This window comes from Parus major, chromosome 18 (assembly GCF_001522545.3).
Source record: "Parus major isolate Abel chromosome 18, Parus_major1.1, whole genome shotgun sequence".
Classification (NCBI taxonomy): Eukaryota; Metazoa; Chordata; class Aves; order Passeriformes; family Paridae; genus Parus; species Parus major.
In genome coordinates, this window is record NC_031786.1 from 3,272,515 (window position 1) to 3,290,307 (window position 17,793).

The following is a 17,793-nucleotide window of genomic DNA, read 5'->3' on the forward strand; positions in this document are numbered from 1 at the left end:
CCACGGCCCCGCCACAGCCCCGCTCCGGTCCTGCCACGGCCCCGCCACAGCCCCGCTCCGGTCCTGCCACAGCCCCGCTCCGGTCATGCCACGGCCCCGCTCCTGCCCCGCCGGAGGGTCCCGACCGAGGGTCCCGGGGTGAACACCCCAATTCACTCATTAATCCGCTAATTAATGTACACATTTGTTCTTTGGCTCCATCCAGGCGAGTGCTTTGCCGCACAGTTTTATTTTTTCCAGTATGAGTGCAGAAGTCCTCGCGGGTGTGACAGAGTAGTCGCCTCAATGGTCGTTTTGTCCGTATGTTCAGATTTGGCAAATTAACAGTTCTCTGAAACTCAGAACTGGAACTGCCAAATATTTACTTCAGGCTGCTCAGGAAATTCCTTCTGCTGGGAGCAGAAGCTAAAATCAGCTATACATATACATATATATGAAGTTTTATATACATAAATATGAAGTATATACATGAAGTTAAATAGACATAGGTTCAATTCTAGCATGTTTCCATCCAAGTTATATCATATGCTGTGATATTGGATGGCATTATTCTTTTAATACATAATTTTCTTGGTTTATTGCATTACCCTAATGTAGACAACATTTTATCCAAGCCAGTTCCTGATGTCCTTAGACTACCACACTTAGTTAATAACAGTTCATTACATCATCAGAAGGGAGCAGATCTAATTTATTTGGAAACATTATTGTTAAATAAGATTTCCAGATGCAGAAAAGTTCAAAAATCTTCCAAAACAGGAATCATTGATTCATGATGAGGCAGAAGGCAATGTTGGATGTCATTTGTTCTCTAGAATGTTAACAGAATTAATAAAGATACTCGATATTGTTGTTTCTCTTATGTTGAATCATCCATTATTGAATCCAAGCACTGTGACTGAGATGCCTGAATGAGGAACCTAAGACATGTCTGATGTTTAGCATCAATTTAATTATTAATTATAAAATGAACCAGGACAAAACTTTGAAATTAGCAAATACCATATTTTTCCTTACAGTATTTGTATACTAAAGATGTCCCACACTGTATTTCTTATAGTGGTTCATCTTTGTGACATTTCTTACAGTCTTAGGAAGGTGGTGTTATCTTATTTTTACCCTCAGTTGCACATTAACTACCAACACAGTGATATTTTTTGCTATCTCTGTAGAACAAGGTGCTGCATTGTGCAGTCGTCAGGAGAACATCATGAAGCAATGCTCACCCTTCAAAAGCCAAGAGTATTTTGGTTCTAAGAGGCCCAAACTGCGTTCTGCAGGGTGCAAAGTCACTCTGAAGTTCAGTGGGCTTTGAGGGAAAGGCAGTTTCCACAGGAGCTGCCTGGGTTGGGATGTTGGGCTCTGATATGCAGTGGCACTCGGGTTCCTGACCCACATTGACACCACTGGCAGTTAAGTACACAAGAATTTTTGAGGTCCTGTCTCAACAGGTGTGGGAAAGATGCAGTTCTTTCTTAAGCAACAGCATGGATTCCCTTTTTGTGCTGTTTTTCTTACATAGACTTAATAAACTGTTTTTTCTGTTGTTTGGATGTTCTGCCTTTCAGTCTGTGCACTTTATATGTACATCCAAAAGCACTTCTTTGAGCAGTTTTCTGTTTTTAGCACTGCTTTGCCAGTTATCCATCCACAGAAGTCTCACAACATGAATGAGAAAGAACTGCATACTTAATTTGTGGTGTTGTTACCAACACCAGAGTGGTTTTCATATCATTCCTGTGAAAATAATCTGGCACTGTCAGCCAAGTACCTGTATCCAATCTTCTGTAGTCAGATTTTGTGTGTAATGTGAAAAAATGTGCAGTAAATTGTTGTGTCATGTCCAGCAAGTAACTGGAAGTCGTGCCCTCCCATGTAAATATCTGTGCATGCAGCAGTGTAGGAGTTCGTGCTGCTCTGGCTATTACAGCCTAAATTTATCTCTGGAGAAGAGTGAAAAACTGATAGGTGTCAGTGTAACAGCAGCACTGTCTCCAGGTTTGAAGAGTTCCTGGCACTGTTGTGGATAGGAAATTCCTTCATTAGCTACTGCAGATCCTGTTCCTGAGGCGTTCTTTCCTTGATGCCCTTATTAGATAAGATACCCAAATATTTATAGGACATTTGTTTATCTACCTGTCTGCTTGGAGGCCAAATGCTTTCTTGCAAAGAAAACAACTCCTAAGAAATGCTGTTTGCTACAGACTGAACTGTTGTGGTGTATTTTGAGCCAGGATACAGGAGTTGGAGATGCATATTTGTTCTTTGTCCGTAAGCACTGGGAAAGATGGGTTGTTCCAAGAGTTCTTTCTGAGGTGCAGTGGCACCACACTACAGTTCCTATTCAAGGCTGAGACTTTCTCAGTAAATTGAATTTTTGACAGCTGTTTAGGTCTGTTGTGTGTGCATAGTCACAAGCTGCCTGATCAGCTTTAAAATAATTTGATAAAGGAAGCACCATGTTACCTTCTAAGCAAAATAACAACATCTGCTGTAAGTACTTTGCAAATAAGGTCAGGATGGAACTGTTGGTTGACAAAACCAACATGATTGCCAATGAGAAGTAATTCTTTACCTCATTTGTGGTACTTTTGGCAAATTCAATCAGTTTGTTAATACTGAGACCTTGTAAATTAGAAAAAAACATTTCTTTACATTAATATATAAAGCAAGTATCACCTGTTCCAGTAATTCCATGGGATGTTACCAGCCTTCATTCCAACTGCAGTTAATAAATGAGCCTGCTGCTTGGTTATTTTTCCCCTTGCATTTTCATGTGTTAGTTCATTCTTACAAATAGCTTGTTACATCATATGAGAGAATATTATAATAGGCTGCATTGTGAGTTTTAAATATCATCAGTTAAAAAAACACATTCCTAAGCAATTGAAAAGAGCACCAAGCAATTGAAAAGAGTGGAGATTCTAAAAAGTTCTCAGGCTTGGAGCTCATTGCAATTAGAATTCCACAATTTTTCACATGAAGAATTACATGGGTTTGTGTTTTAGAGAAGCCTTTATCTGAAATGTAACCCAAATGTGATAGGTTAGTGTGGTAATGAACACTTCTGGGTAGAGGCAAAGTATAGTGAAATTCTTGATTTGTGAAGAAAGTGATTATTCTTTAGGGAAATAAATGGAAAGACATTTTTGCTGGATCCTGTTGAAAATTGAGTTGTTAGTCCTGTAAAATGCTATGGGTGATGTGAAGCTGGGTTGTGTAAATTTGAAAGCTGAACATCAAATAAACTACAGGAGTCATAGGGTTTTTTCCTTGGAAGCAGGAATGACCATTAAGGTTTCTGTTAGTTTTGAACTGTACGTGCATGGCCAGCACCTGAAGTCCTGACAGGTTTTTCTTTCCTTTGTTCTTTATTTCAACCAAGATTATCTCTGCTGAGGCTGGTGGAATCACTCCCACTCGGTGTTTTAAATAAAAGCTAAGTTGGATCTGTGGGGATCACTGCTTGCATGAGGTGTGGAGGAACAGCTGTATTGTCATGAATACAAACAAGCAGAGACCTGCAAAATGTCTGTAAATGCAGATCATGTTTTTCAACAAAAAGTCTCTTCAGCATTAACAAAATCTGGTTTTAGAGGTGTTATCCTTGCTGCTTTATAAAAATATCCATTGTTTAGTTCCTGTTTCAAGCATTATGACTTCTCCCAGTGTGGATTATTTATGTAAAATTATTTCAACAACATCTGTGTAAACAGTATTTGTATCCTCTGAATCTTGTGTACGCTTCTTCTTTAAAAGATTTCATGGTCTCCCATTTTGTGTACAAAGGGTACATGTTATAACGTGTTTTATTCAGACAGATTTAAAGCTCATTGAAAGCATTTGAGAAAGGGTTGTTATGCCCTGAGAGTCAGCAGGTGTTACAATATTTGGACATGACTATATGTGTGTAGTACAGCAAAGCCTTTGGTAGGGTATAAAGTGTAAAATCATTTTTTACCCATGTACAGTGATCTGCTGCAGGGCAGACTACTTATCTTGCAAACAGATAGATTAAATAATGGTCAACTGTGCCCATTTCCTTCACTTTCCAACTATAGCCACAGAACATATTTTCAGGAACATATAAATGTATGAAACACTTGTAAAAGCAGTATGTTGGTCATAAGCAAGAGGACAAACAAACTTAAGCTGAAGTCATCTTATCAAATCTAATTTATTTTAATTACTTGTAAATGAAATTATAGTTTGACTATGTCATGTCCATGACCTCTGCAGAAAACGTTTATCTAGCATTTTTGAGCTGAAGTTGTCTAGCAAAAACAGAGGCGTATTGTGCAATTTTAGTTTAAAATATCAACAGCTCTAATGAATCTCACCACAATTCATTTACAATATACTGAATTGCTGTGAAACATGAAGGACCTTTTTCTGTAGTTAATCATTCTGCCAGGAGATGCCTTCTGAGAACATCAGCAGCCTCACCTGCCTTTTGCAGTTAATACAGTGGAGGCACTGACACTTTTGTCTGAGGAGGATTCAGAGTTAATTATTAAGCTAGAAAACCTCTTTACACCATTCCGAGCATCTTTTTACCCTCTAAAAGAATTCCTTGTATATGTCTCTTGTCAGCAAAGGCGTTGGATGTGGTCTTTGGTGGGTGGACATGTCTCCTCTCCTCACAAGGCCTTTGCTACACACAGTGTGACCTTAATTTCACCTTAAATCTTATGGCCTGGGAAAAATCATTTTAACAGGTAACACCTATGAGAGAGAGCACCAGAAGTTAACTCTTAGCACTGAGGAAGAATAACTATTCAATTTTCTTTTGCTGCACAGTCTAGTTGCAAGAAGGAACAGATTTAACATGGGAAAAAATAAACACCTTGCTTTGGTTTGGCCTTCTTACAGTAGTTGTGGTCAGCTGTAAAAGTACAGCAGTGCAGAGAAGATGTAGAACCTTCACTGATTTCCACTGAAAATAGAAATCCAAAAATATGCAGTTTTCTCCCTTACTCCTGTTTGCACATTTCAGTATAACTCTATGAAAGAAACAAGACAATCTTTGTTTTGCAGACTTCAGTGTAAACCATTAAAAAAATCTTTCAGTGGAAAGGATTAGATATTACCCAAGGAACACCAGATTCTGACATACACACACACACACACACACACATATATATATATATACGTACATATATATAATATATAAAATACTACACATTTGATTTGAGGATTTTGTTAGCAAAGTAGAGGCCCAGTTTTGCATTTCCCATAAAAGAAAATGCAGCCTGTTGGTGGTTTAGGACATTTTCTAGCTAAAGCACTCTGCAGAGCCTTGATGCTATCAAGAGCTCCGTGAGCTGTGTTTGTTTTTGAAGCATAATGTAAGTTTGGAAACAAAAGAACAGGGAAAGAAAAACACAGAATGTCAATACTGGCTTTTAAAACTTAGAGTTTTCTGGATTTTTTTTATTTTGGGATGAACTTTGTCTTGCTGAGAACATGAAGTTCTTGTAAGAGTTGATGTTAATGTTGAATGATCAGCACTTCTGAAATTCTAACAACTTCTGTTTATGTACCTAATAATGAATGTAGATGTCTATATTGGTGTCTTGAAGTTTGATAGTTCTGATATGTTAAATACATTTTCCCATAGTCCAGTCTGATTTCTTCATACTTGTAAGGTTAGAAATAATATAACTATACCAATTTTCATGTGCTTGACAGTATATGGTATAAAAAAAATAGGTGATTAATAACTCTTAAAGTCTGTAAAGCCCTTTAGATTAGAGAAAAATGAAGATTATATACTAAATAGGAAAGGTTACAAATTATATTTTCCTTCATAAGTATTCATTTTAGTCTGATAGGCATTTGCATTGTTAAAATCTGTTAGAGATCACGTTCTTGGGTACAAAAGGCTGCCTAGTCATATAATGGAAAACCCATAGTTTATAACAATGATTCATTCACTAAATTCTTCTGTGTGAGTGGTGACAAATGTGTTCCCCAGGCTGTTCTTATAGAAGCAAGTCAGTTATGGATGCTAAAATCCACACAGGCTTTCCATTTTGTCCAACCTAACACACAAGCAACCATTTTATACTCTGAGGATGAGGATGGATATCACACACATGAAACCCTTGAATATTCTCAGTCATTGTGGGTAAGGAATAATCCTTTGTATCCTTATTAATGGAAAACTTACTTGGAATCTTTTTTTTTTTTTCCACAGAGTTATATTTGTCTTTATCTTCTTTGGTTCATAGAGCATCTATCATGACCAGCAGTAGATTTTGTGAGACTTTATATCAAAATAAAGCAAATAATGATATTTCATGCAAATTTGCTGTGAGAGCCCTCCAGTGCAGCCTGAAGAACTCTCTGTAGGAATATTGTGCATGTATTTAAGTGTAATTGCCAGTGTCTGCAGGCATCTAAAAAGCAAGGAGAAAGGTGCTCCCCAGGAATATTGACTGTGTTTAAAAAGGAGTGAAGAAAAGGTAATTTAGATTTCAAGTTGGATTAACAGATGGATTTACAGTCTGTAGGTGGGAAAAACCAGACTTGAACTTCACCTGTGTTTATATATAATGCTTCTAGTCTGGGCTTAGTCTTGTTTATCTCCTTCTAAGTTCATAATTTCTTTCCAATTTTGGTTATAAGTGATCAGCCAATTTTGAATCCTTGGATATGTATCAAAATGCTATTTTTAATTTTCTAAAGTACAATGCAGGGTGCTAAATTGTAGGAATGACATTTTAATGGCTCTTCTTGGGGAAAAAAAATATGCATCTTCCATCTTTTTTCTTGTTTGTGGTTAGAAAATGCTGAAGCAGTTTTGGATTCTATTGGTTTTGTACTTTTGCAGTTCCAAAGCTGGTTTTTCTGTGCACCCTCCAAACTCCAGCACATCCATAAGTGCAAGCACACTTAATTTAAAGCACCAGGAGTCATGTGAGTACAGAACACGAATGTTTGCAGATTTAGTAAAAGACTTGTTCATATGCTGTCCAGAAAAATAATGGTCTTTATTTAGGAGATTTTATGTGTCTGTTCTAAGATTAGTATTGCCCAAGTGATTTAGGAATATTTAGGCTCAGTGGGAATTGTTTTCTGTGGGCATGCTGAGAATGCCTTATTTTCCATTTCATCACACTAAATGTCATCTTAAGTTTAATGTGTTGACGAATTAATGACTGTGTTCAGGGTTTTTTCTGTAAAAATATTATTACAATGCATGACAAAATAATTGTGTGATAATGACACTCCAGTGTGACACACACTGTTGCTCAAGTGCTTGATTAACAATCAGCCACTGACGACAAACACAACTAATTTTTGAATATATTTTCAGGTTTTTGCTCTCATTTTATATAAAAGTTATTGAAATAACCTTTTGTGCTAGTGGCACCATCTTGCTTGAAAGGTTCCCAAAATACAAAAGTCTACCATGAACCAAAAAATTGTCTTTACCAGAAAGATAAAGACAATGATAATTCGATTGAAGTTCTTACTCATGCCAAGCTTGAATCTCTCATGGTCACACATAGACGTTTTTAAATAGTCTCACTAATTAGGTCCATTTGAACACTGGTCCTAGTATTACAATCTTATCTTCTGAAAGATGATTGACAAATTTATCCAGCTACTTCTCTGATTTTGTCAGGTTTTCTTCAAAAGTGCAAATTAACTGACCTCTTAAGTAATATTTTCATTTAATAAATTAATTGTACAATGACTTGCAATAAGCCAAATTAAGCACATTAAATACACACATGATTACAGTCTTAAATAACTTTCCTACTTCTTTTATCCTATAGACTTGATTTAAAATTGATTTAAATCATCCCTCAGTGTGGGAGTTTTTGTTTTGCTTCACTCTGTGTGAACAGAAAAACACTCAGTGGAAATTAGACCACAATAATATCAGTGAGTGCTGTCACTGATGTCGGAGAGACCAAGATTTCCCCAAATATGTGTGATAAAACACAGCATAGTTTTAGAACAGAAATGTTGAGAATTTAAATTCCATTTTAATGGTGTAAATCTGAAATAATTCCATTGCCCAGGAGATCCATTATAGATTTTTATCAGTCTGACCAAAAACAGACTTTAACCAATGGCTGTAAACTAAAAGAAAATGTAAATTTCTCAAAGCTGTTGTTGTGAGCAAGAAAGAGACTGAGCCGATGTCTCTAAGTCTTTATTATTCTTGCCTAACCTAAATAACATTGTCACACGTTTAGATTAAGACCCCAGATTTGTGTCAAACCTCTGTGATGTCTGTGAACCTACACTAAGTGAAGTTCTTGCTGTCCTCACACCACAGATTTCTCAGTTAGCTCTTTGCTCTCAGCGTTCAGTCCTGATTTTATAGAACCTTTTATTTCCTTTCTCCCATTTTTGAGCCCTTGGTCACTCTGAAGTGAGGAAGCCTCTCCAGCCCCAGGCGTGTGGCCAGCTGGCAAAAAGCTGCTGCTCTTGCTTGGCCTGGGCTTTGCAGGGAATAAGGAACTGCACAGCAGACTGGAACAATTGATAATTCAGCTCCCTCTTGAGTACTCAGCTCAGATTGAATCCCTGTATTCCCGCAGTTACCATGGATCTTTCTCCCAGAATGAAGCTGAAGAGAGCTCCAAAATTTCTCCGATGTCTTAGAAGGTTGCTAAGTTTATTTGCATTTCTAAACTGTTTGCTACTCAGTTAAACCCAGTATTTTTGCTTCTTTTTCTTTTTTTTTTTCTTTTTTCCTTTTTTCTCCTCAGGGATGATTCAGTATAAAAACATGTTTGTCTATATTAAGGGCACTCTTTTATACATTTGGGATTTTTTTCCCCATTAACTTCAGTGGAAACAGAATAAAGCCTAAATGGGGATTTTGTTGTTTTTGTTAATTTGTTCTCCACTGTTCTGCTATAGCTTATTTTCTCCACTGTCTCTGCTTTTTTTCGTGTCTGAACTTGAACTCGCTTGGAGTCAAGTGATGCTGAACTTCTAAATCTGTTCTGAGGGAGTTTAAGATGAGGCAAACAACATTTGAGTGGAAATGTTATGTCATAGTAACAAATGCCTATGGATTAGTTCGTTTATTTCCAGGACCTCATGGGCTATACATTGCTATTTATAATTTAACTTTCTCAAGCAGCCATGACTGTGTTTATGTTGCCATGGTGTTCCTTGCCATACTTGAGGGTGGATAGTAAATGCTATAATTGAAAATAGATACTCCCACTGAATTAAGGGTAACAGGTGGTAATGTTTTTATTTAATCATGCTGAAAGCATATTACAAGTTAAATGTAGATACCTCTACTCCTGCCTCCTTGCCAAGACATTTTCAGACATGCCAGTTTGTCTTCAGTCAGTGGCCAGGACTGGAGTAAACAACATGAGTGATTTGTCTTGTGACAGTCCAGGGAATGCCAGTGGCCATCAATAAGCATCCTCCACTTCAGCAGCAAGTGTTCTTCTGCAGGAGGGAAGGAGCTGCTCTGATGCCTGGGGCTGGTCTCTGTCTCATCCTTCCCTTGGGACTGAACTCTGGGTAAAGCTCTGATTCCTGACCAGCATCTGAGGAGCAGCAATTGCTGTTTGCTCATGATCTCCACACCTTAGCCCTTTACCTCATCTCAACTCTTCATTTCCTTCTGTATTCCACTGAGGTTTTCCACATTTTCCAAGACACATCCTACTATCACAACTATTCAAAGCATCCCCCTCTCATGACTGTAAGAATAGCTTTTGATTAAATTTTGTCAACCCAAATAGAATCAGTTAAATGGTGTATCTATAATACATCCTACATGAATCACATAATATATAAATATATGTTTTCACATGTGAATACGTATATGTTTTTCCATTCTTCAAAGTAAAAGGACAGAAACACACAGATAATATCCTAAATTATTCTTAACATTTAGGTGGGGGGAAAAAGGTGGTGTAGATTTTTCTTCCCAAAATATTCTAAGATGTGAAGATTAAATAATTCAAAATAATTTCATGCTCTGTGTTTACTGCAAAAAGCCAGATGCCCAGGAGTATAAAGTAACCAGGTGCAAATGCTGCAGTCAGGATAGTGTGAGCAGTGAAGTGCAGAGTGGAGCTTGCTGCCTGAGTTCTGCACAGCAGTTTCCTGATGAGGATTTTTGTACCATTTTTAGAAGCAGCTGTCAGACTTCTGTCTTTATTAAGTTTGGCTAATTGGGTCCTCCAATTTTTCCTATAGCTATAGGATGTAAAATGAATTTTCAGAAGCAGGAGATGGGTGCATACACAGTTTTCTCTTTAACTCAGTTCAGGGTTGTCTCTTGTTTCTCCATTTTCCTTTCAGATTTACCATTTTGTAAAACAAAGCCAAGCAAAATAGTGTTTCATGGATGATATGTTTTGTCATATTTTGGTTTTTAAGCTGGTTTACATTGTCTGGAAATGTTCATGTTATTTAAACCAGTGTCACTTGCTTTGTACACAAGACCAAGAGTCAGAGAGCCTTAAAGCTTTGCAAGGAGGTCCTTAAGGCCTTAAGCTCCCAGCAATTGCATTCCTTTCCATGGATTGTTATACTTAACATCTTTGTTTGCAGGCCTTTTCCACAATTTTGGAAGTTAGACTTGCAAATTAAGTGAGCTACTTTAGGCCTGTGTTATAGGTAGCACTTGATTGAGTTTATTGTTACAGAAAAGCTGAGGACATTCCCTAGGGCCACTCACAAACTTCCATGTAACAGTAAGTGTGCAATAAAGCATTAGGCTTTGAAGTATTCATGCATATTTAATGCTAAGGGAAGGAGAGAACTCAGCATTGCAGCCAATCCAATCCTTTGACAAGAATAGTGAGTTAAGGAAAAAAAAAATTGTGTTTGTAAGATGTTTTTGATCAAAGGAAATAAAAAAGCATTGCTGAAGGTGATTAATGTAGATTAGTAGATCATCTGTTTTAAGGACAATGTCTTGCATTCACAGGTCTAATGGAAATTCGTCTCCAGCTTGGGTTTTTCTTGGCCTTTCCGAGTTTTCCCACTTCAGCTGTCCCTTCACCTGGTCTTTTTGGAGATGTAGGACCTTTGCTTTGTTTTGGTGCTGGTGCTGAGTTTGAAAGTCCCAGAGTCCTTGTGTACACCTGTGCCTTGGAGCTGCCTAAATCTCATCTAAATATATATTGACCTGGGAAATAACTACCTCACTCTTCTAACCAGTGTTAGCAGTGTGGGCAGGAGAGCAGGAGTCTGGAGTGAAGCTGCTGCTTCAGCAAGGTCTTCATCAGCCACAAACCAGAATGTAGTCTTGAAGTTTATGAAGGCTTTGTGACTGTGTTTCATTTTGTTGAGTTTATATCAGGTTATTCCACACTTTTCTTGAGCAGTTATCTATGAATATTCATTCTTAACAGTCACGATTCTCTGTGTGAAATTGTGGCATGAATTTTTATCTTGGTGTTGATGGGTGGTTCCTGATACTCCCCCCTCCTGCACCAAGTGTTCATTTCTCTGGTATCTTGCTTTTTAAATACAGGTTACTCTGAAGTGAAAATGCTCTTGGTTTAAAACATTTTTACCCATTTTGTCAGTTAAAAGAAAAGAGGTGAAAAATAAGGGAAAAAGGAAGGACACAGAATGCATTTTTCAGAGAAAGGAATTTAAGTAATAAGTTTTATAGCAATAGAATTCACTTGCTCCATCAGGTGACATTTAAAAGTATTTTCCATTTTTTGGAAACTGGAAATATAAGGAAAACATGTAGGAAAAGAAATAGACTTGCTGATTAAATATTTTATCATGCAATCACTGACATAAAAATAATGACAGAGCCGTTGAGATACATTTTTGCCTGTCTTATCTTGCAAATCCTTCTTTTACTTTTGGACTTTTGACACCTTCCAGTCAGGAGTTTCAAAGCAACAGGGCTTTTAGCCATATCAACATTTCATCACCCACTGATTTATGTGTGCAAATTGTTTGCATATGCCAGATTTAAACAAAAACTGTTTTGGAGGCACAGCAAACTTTTCAAGTTGACATATAAAGTTCACCTCAGTAAACCAACTGAAAATTTGTTTCTTTGTGTCCTTTCTGTAGCAAATTAGTGCACTGCATCTGCATTATGATATTCTCGAAAACAGGGAAAGAAAAATTATATCATAAAAGTCTAAAGCGTGTAGTGCATCAGTAGACTATTTTTTGTTATTTCACATACCTGCATATTGATGCTAGTTTAAAACAGTTTCTTAGGCTTCAAAGATGGATTATTTCTTCATATGTTGTATTTATACTGATGGAATAAAAAGTTACTGTTTTTTTTCCTGTTAAATCTTTAGCATTTTTTCTAAACTCAAAAAATATGCAAACTCTTCTGTGAAAGGTTTCTTGACAGAAGCCAGCGTTTCAGCATATCTGTCTAATGAAGCTGCTCAGGGAATGGCTGTCATGAAAATGCAAAGACCTGTGGGTGGCATAAAGCCATTCTGACATCCTGAATATGGGATCCTTTTCAGGCAGACTCTGAACAACTCCACAAATTAATCATTACCTTAAGATAGGATAGCACTGGGATGTGCATTGCATTTTCATAAGAATGAGAAATAACTCGCCCAGGATTGAAGGCTCATGTCCTGTATTCACTGTATTCCTGCACTGCCAATAGGGGAGGTCTGGTTTCCTCTCAGTTGACCTTCTGAGATGTTTCTCTGTAATTTCACACTGCTCAGCCCTGTGGCCCAGCTGTACCTCTCTGTTTGAGAAGCAGGAGCAGTACCAGAGCTGTGTGACACAGGCTAACCAGCAGGAAACTGAGAGTTCTTTGGCTCCTCTGTGTGTAGAAGACCACAGTGAAGCCCAAGTTTTCATCCCTGAACTCTTCCATCTGCAGTGCTGAGGTGACCCCGTGGTGAATTTGGGCTAAAGAATTTTAAGCTGGTGTCCCAGGTGTTCTTTCCCTCTAAGGTCAAGGAGATAAAGTTACTGAGCTTTTCACGTAATCAAGAGTTGCTCTCTGAACCTTGCAGGCTGCAAGTGATCACTGTAACTGTATCCTCTGTATTCTCTCCTTTTTTCTCTTTGTACTCTCTGTGATATGCCTCCCACTCCCTCTTTTAAATCCTTTTTGTAGGAGGTTAATTTCAAAAATGTAGCTTTCCATCCTTGTTGGGTTCAAGTTATCTTAAGTTGCTACAACCATTGTTAATGATGAGTGGAACACTTTCAGATCCAGCCCAAATTCCTCTGGGACTTAACTGTACACTCTCTCTCTCTCCAGTGTTAAAAATTATTTGTCTGTTTATTTCACTTTTTATTGCACCTTGTAGACAATGATTTGTCCATGCAAGGACCTTCCTTATGGGAAATTTGTTTCTTTTAGGATATGGGGGAATGTGCTCTCAGGCACATGCTGCGACTCTTGGGGATGTCCTGTGAGGGCTAATAGTTGGACTTGATGGTCCTGGTGGGTCCCTTCCAGCCCAGCATATTCTGTGATTCTGTGGCCTTGGCAAAATGGGCTTTTGATATTAAATTGTCCATTATCCTCTGGATCTGCTCTGGCTGTGTACCTGCTGACCTCTTTAAACATAAATTGACACATGACTTCTCCTCACTGAAGCTGTCTTAAATTTCACTCTGTGTTTATTCATTCAAGCTGTGCTAGTCAAACACTTTTTTTTAATTTTTCTTGAGTAATAGGAACCACTCTCATATGCTCTTTCTCAATTTTCTGTTCAATACATTGAATAGATGATAGCAAATGAAAATCATGTGAAAAGCAAATTACTACAACTCCTGTCCTACTTGGTGAAAGTATAGAATTATAACTTAATGCCAACACAACATACTGAATTAATTGTAAATTCAAAGATTCAATCTTTAGAATACCAACTAAGATTTTTTTTACCATGGCTATCTGCTTTACTGCATGTAAGCACAAAACTTCAAGAGAGGATTTTTGATTACTGTTTTTTCAATTCTTATTCCTTTAAATCATCAACTCTTTGGGGACTGTTTCTTAAAGAGAATCACAGAGGTAGCAATAATACTAATAGGATTTTATGTGGTTTATTAATATATTTTGCGAGTAATATTTATCAGTGCACCAGTATTTGCATATTATATTAGGAGTTGTTTTGCCAAGAGCTGGTTGGCAGGATGTCATGTTCCCTGGTTTCCATTTGGAACTGTGAACTCTTCTGATTGTTTTATCTCAGAAAGGAGTTAACATTTGCTTTATTTTAGATTCTAGCTCTTGCAGGATGAACAGCATCTAAACTAACAGGGCCTTGTGCTCCAGGAGTAGTTCCCCACTTTGTCACTGCCAGGAGCAAACACAGTTCTGCTGTTCTTTCATCACCACAGCCCTGGTTCATGCCCAGCACACACAGAATTATCCGTCTTGAAAACAGAGATAAATTTCCATGTCCGTGTTTAACTTTGATTTGTAGTTACATTTTCGCTCTAACCTCCTCCCACTGACTGTAAATCAGTAAGTGAAAAGCATGCCACGTACACAACCTGCAGTCAAGCATTTGATATGCTTGTAATTAATTGACAGCATTCCTATACATGCTGGTCAGCAAGATTAATGCCCTTCTCAGGTCCACTTCTACACAGTGAAACCACTGGAAGTTTCTCTTCTTTTACAGTAAGAATACAAAAATATGAACTTAAGAGAGGATTCATTGAATGAAGACACACAAACTGTGTGTGACATGCAAGACAATTCTGTCCTGAACTGCACTCTGTAGAGCTCTGCTGGCTTTAGGTAAAGTGCTTTGTCTTACTCTCCCACAAAGTACCACAAGTAATTTTTGCATATGACATTCACATTTATATGTTCTTTAAACTGTGCTACCAGAGGACCAAATTTTGTTAGAAAATTTAAACTGTTTCCTAGGGACTTCTAATAAAATTGTAAACCTGATGATTTGCTAAATGATACATAATATGGACAAAATGGCACAAGATGAAGAATGATTTTTTTCTGCTTAGTAGATAGCTAGGAGGAATGAGCCTGGCTTGGTAAGCCAGTACCTTTTTCTGTTGTGGCATTTGTTGCTTTGCTGCCTCATCTTCTTCAGCAAGTGAGTTAACAGTCAAAAATCTTCTTCATGTGGCCCCTTGTTCTGCAGCTACAAAATTACATTGTCCTCTGTTGATATCTGAAATCCTGTGTTTCTCAGGAGAAAGTGTGTTTTCCTCAGAAGAAAATTAAAACATCCCATGACTACAAGTTCAGGAATCCTGGGAGCCCCAGCTGTGCTCCACAGTCAATTAGGAATGATTTCAGCATTGGGACCTCTTCATTTTGCTGTTCGTGCTCTCCTGTAGTGGCTGCAGTCCTGGAATTGATGGCCCGTGGAAGCTTTTGCTGCCAGGAATGGGGGAAATATGCAAATATAATAATCTTCTGAATCATCTTGTAGAAGGCATTGCTGTAGTCTGAGGCAGAATTATAAACCATCAAAACATGCAAATCACGTTTGTGTGAGTGACATAGTGAGGGTGTCCCTGTGCTTAAGTAGGGCATTACTCAAAATAGTACTATTCCAGCTTTCCATGGGAAAGTACTTTCTGTTCAGTGAGATGTTTTCTTTCTCTACCTAGTCATCAAAAACACCATCAATCCCATTTCCAGTGAAGCAAGCTTCTGTGGAATGTGACATTCATTATTTCCCTTATTTGATAAGAGCTGTAGACCTAGATTTGTACAGAATGCAATGCATACTTTTTTTTTTTTAAAAAAAAAAAAAAAACAACAACAAAAAAAAAAAGCTTGAAAAAGGGCTTGTTCAGAAGAACTGGGCACCAAAAATTCAATTTTCTGGCTAGATGCAAGAGAGGTAAATTCACTCTTTCTGTAGTTTTCATGCACCATAATGCAGAGAAGGAAATAGGAGTGAGTTTGTTGGAGTCATGATATAGAGTATATGGTTGGAAATAATTCAAAGGTAACCTCCTGCTGCTCTTGCTGTGTCTGTTGAAGAAAAGAACGTTATTACAGCAGACAACAGTCAGATGAAATTTCAGAATTGATATATTACAGAAATAGAATATACTGTGCACATTATAATCATGCTACCAATTTAGTGAATGTTTTTGGTGGAATTAACAACATAAATTAAAATCTGCACAGGCTATAAACATACTATTCACCCAGCTGCCTTCCTGGACCTCCAGCCTTGTTCTTCTTTCCTTTGCACACATGGAATTTGTGCAGGCATCAAGAGTTTCATGCCAATATATGAGGTGGCTGTCAAACAAGATCCAGTGAACAGAGGCGATGGCATTTTTTCCCCCTCAGTATCCCAAAGTGTAATTGCACACAAATATATCATTGCTTATCTGTATCTAAATAGAAGCTTGAAAACCTCATACAGCACAGGAATGGGTGTGTCATTTTTATGTTACTTTACATGGCTTCAGTTTGTGTCCTGTAAAATAAAATGTTCTGAGCCTTGCTATTTATTTTTCCAGTTTCTATGAGCTTAACCATTTCGGATGATCCACCAATTCGGTTTGAGGCACAAAATGGGGTGTATTAGTCCTGGTGCATGTGTCCTGATGAACATCAAATTAATAGTTTGAGTCATGGAGGTTAAAAGGAATTTCAAGTGCTGCTTTAATGAGGACAGACAGGAACATCTTTTGATACCTTGTACTGAATTTAAGCAGTTGCCTATCTGATATACTTTATAGTGGTGCCCGCTCCGCTTCCATAATTATGGGCCTGTCAGCATTTCCATTACTAACCCCTATATTATAGCTGAAAATATCACTCCAGGATGAAGTTTTGTACAAAGCCTTTCAGCTGTGAACGAAGAAGCTTTCAAAATTAATTTTGCTGCTTCTCCAGTTTAAAAAATGAAGTTTTGCTGTTGCTTGTTCTACCCTGTATTAATGTCTTGTTTTCAGAAAAAAAAACCCACAGGGTCAAAATGCTGATGTTTGTTTCCTGTAGTGTGAATATAACACATTGAAAAGATAAGAACTGAAAGCTGAATGCTTTTATTTAACCACAAAAAAAAGCGCAAGGAGGAAAAAGTACATTTGCAAGCTGCCTCTCTGAGCTCAGAGCCACCTCACTTCATTTTCACCTGTCTGCAAAGATTTCAGTAGCCTCTATCCTTTTGCAGAGATTCCAAAACAGCAGGGAAATTACAATTTTGGATTGTAATTAAATTGTAATTTTGTATTGTTAGACTAATTTAAAAATTGTTATTTAAGAATTCAGGGCACTTAGAATTAGGAGGTGTCAAAATCAATATTGCCCATATAGTTTTGGTTTGCCTGCTTTTTGAATATATTTTCCTTAAAACTGGCTCCTGAAAAGGCTGGGTGAGGCTGGTGTGAACACCATGTTTTCATGATACCATTTTTTGTCTTTTTTTCCACTGTTACATCTCTGAATCTGGAACCAGTGTCTATCATGGTTTTGAGTGATGTTTATCACTAAATTGTCTGAATGTTTACTAAATATTAATCAATTTATTTTCAATATTCTTATGTAAATGAACAAGTTCTATAATTTTGCAGATGATGAAAGTCTGTATTAAGACAATAGGTGAAAATATTCACCTTTTTTTGAGTATTTAACACTTGGAGCTTGATTTTTCAGGGTGGAATTGGAAACACAGTTCTCGTAGACTTTAGCAGCTGGCAATCTGGTAAATATTTAGCATTTCTCCAAATCAGATCTCTTGTGTTGAGTGGGGTACACAGATGATGAGGAACAAGAGAATAGCAATTGCTTGTGAAAAATTTGGGATTAAGTGATTTGCTTTGTGTTACCTCCATTGCTTAAATGTCATCATTCCTCATCCTCCTGCACCGCAGCCAGGCCCT

At 37.5% G+C, this 17,793-nt stretch overlaps 1 protein-coding gene across 2 annotated transcripts in view; it reads left to right on the forward strand.

The window, feature by feature from the left end:
• The window catches only part of PITPNC1 (phosphatidylinositol transfer protein cytoplasmic 1), a 76,854-nt gene that overhangs the window by 1,629 nt on the left and 57,432 nt on the right, over nt 1–17,793 (forward strand). The gene's annotated exons all lie outside the window — the stretch shown is intronic.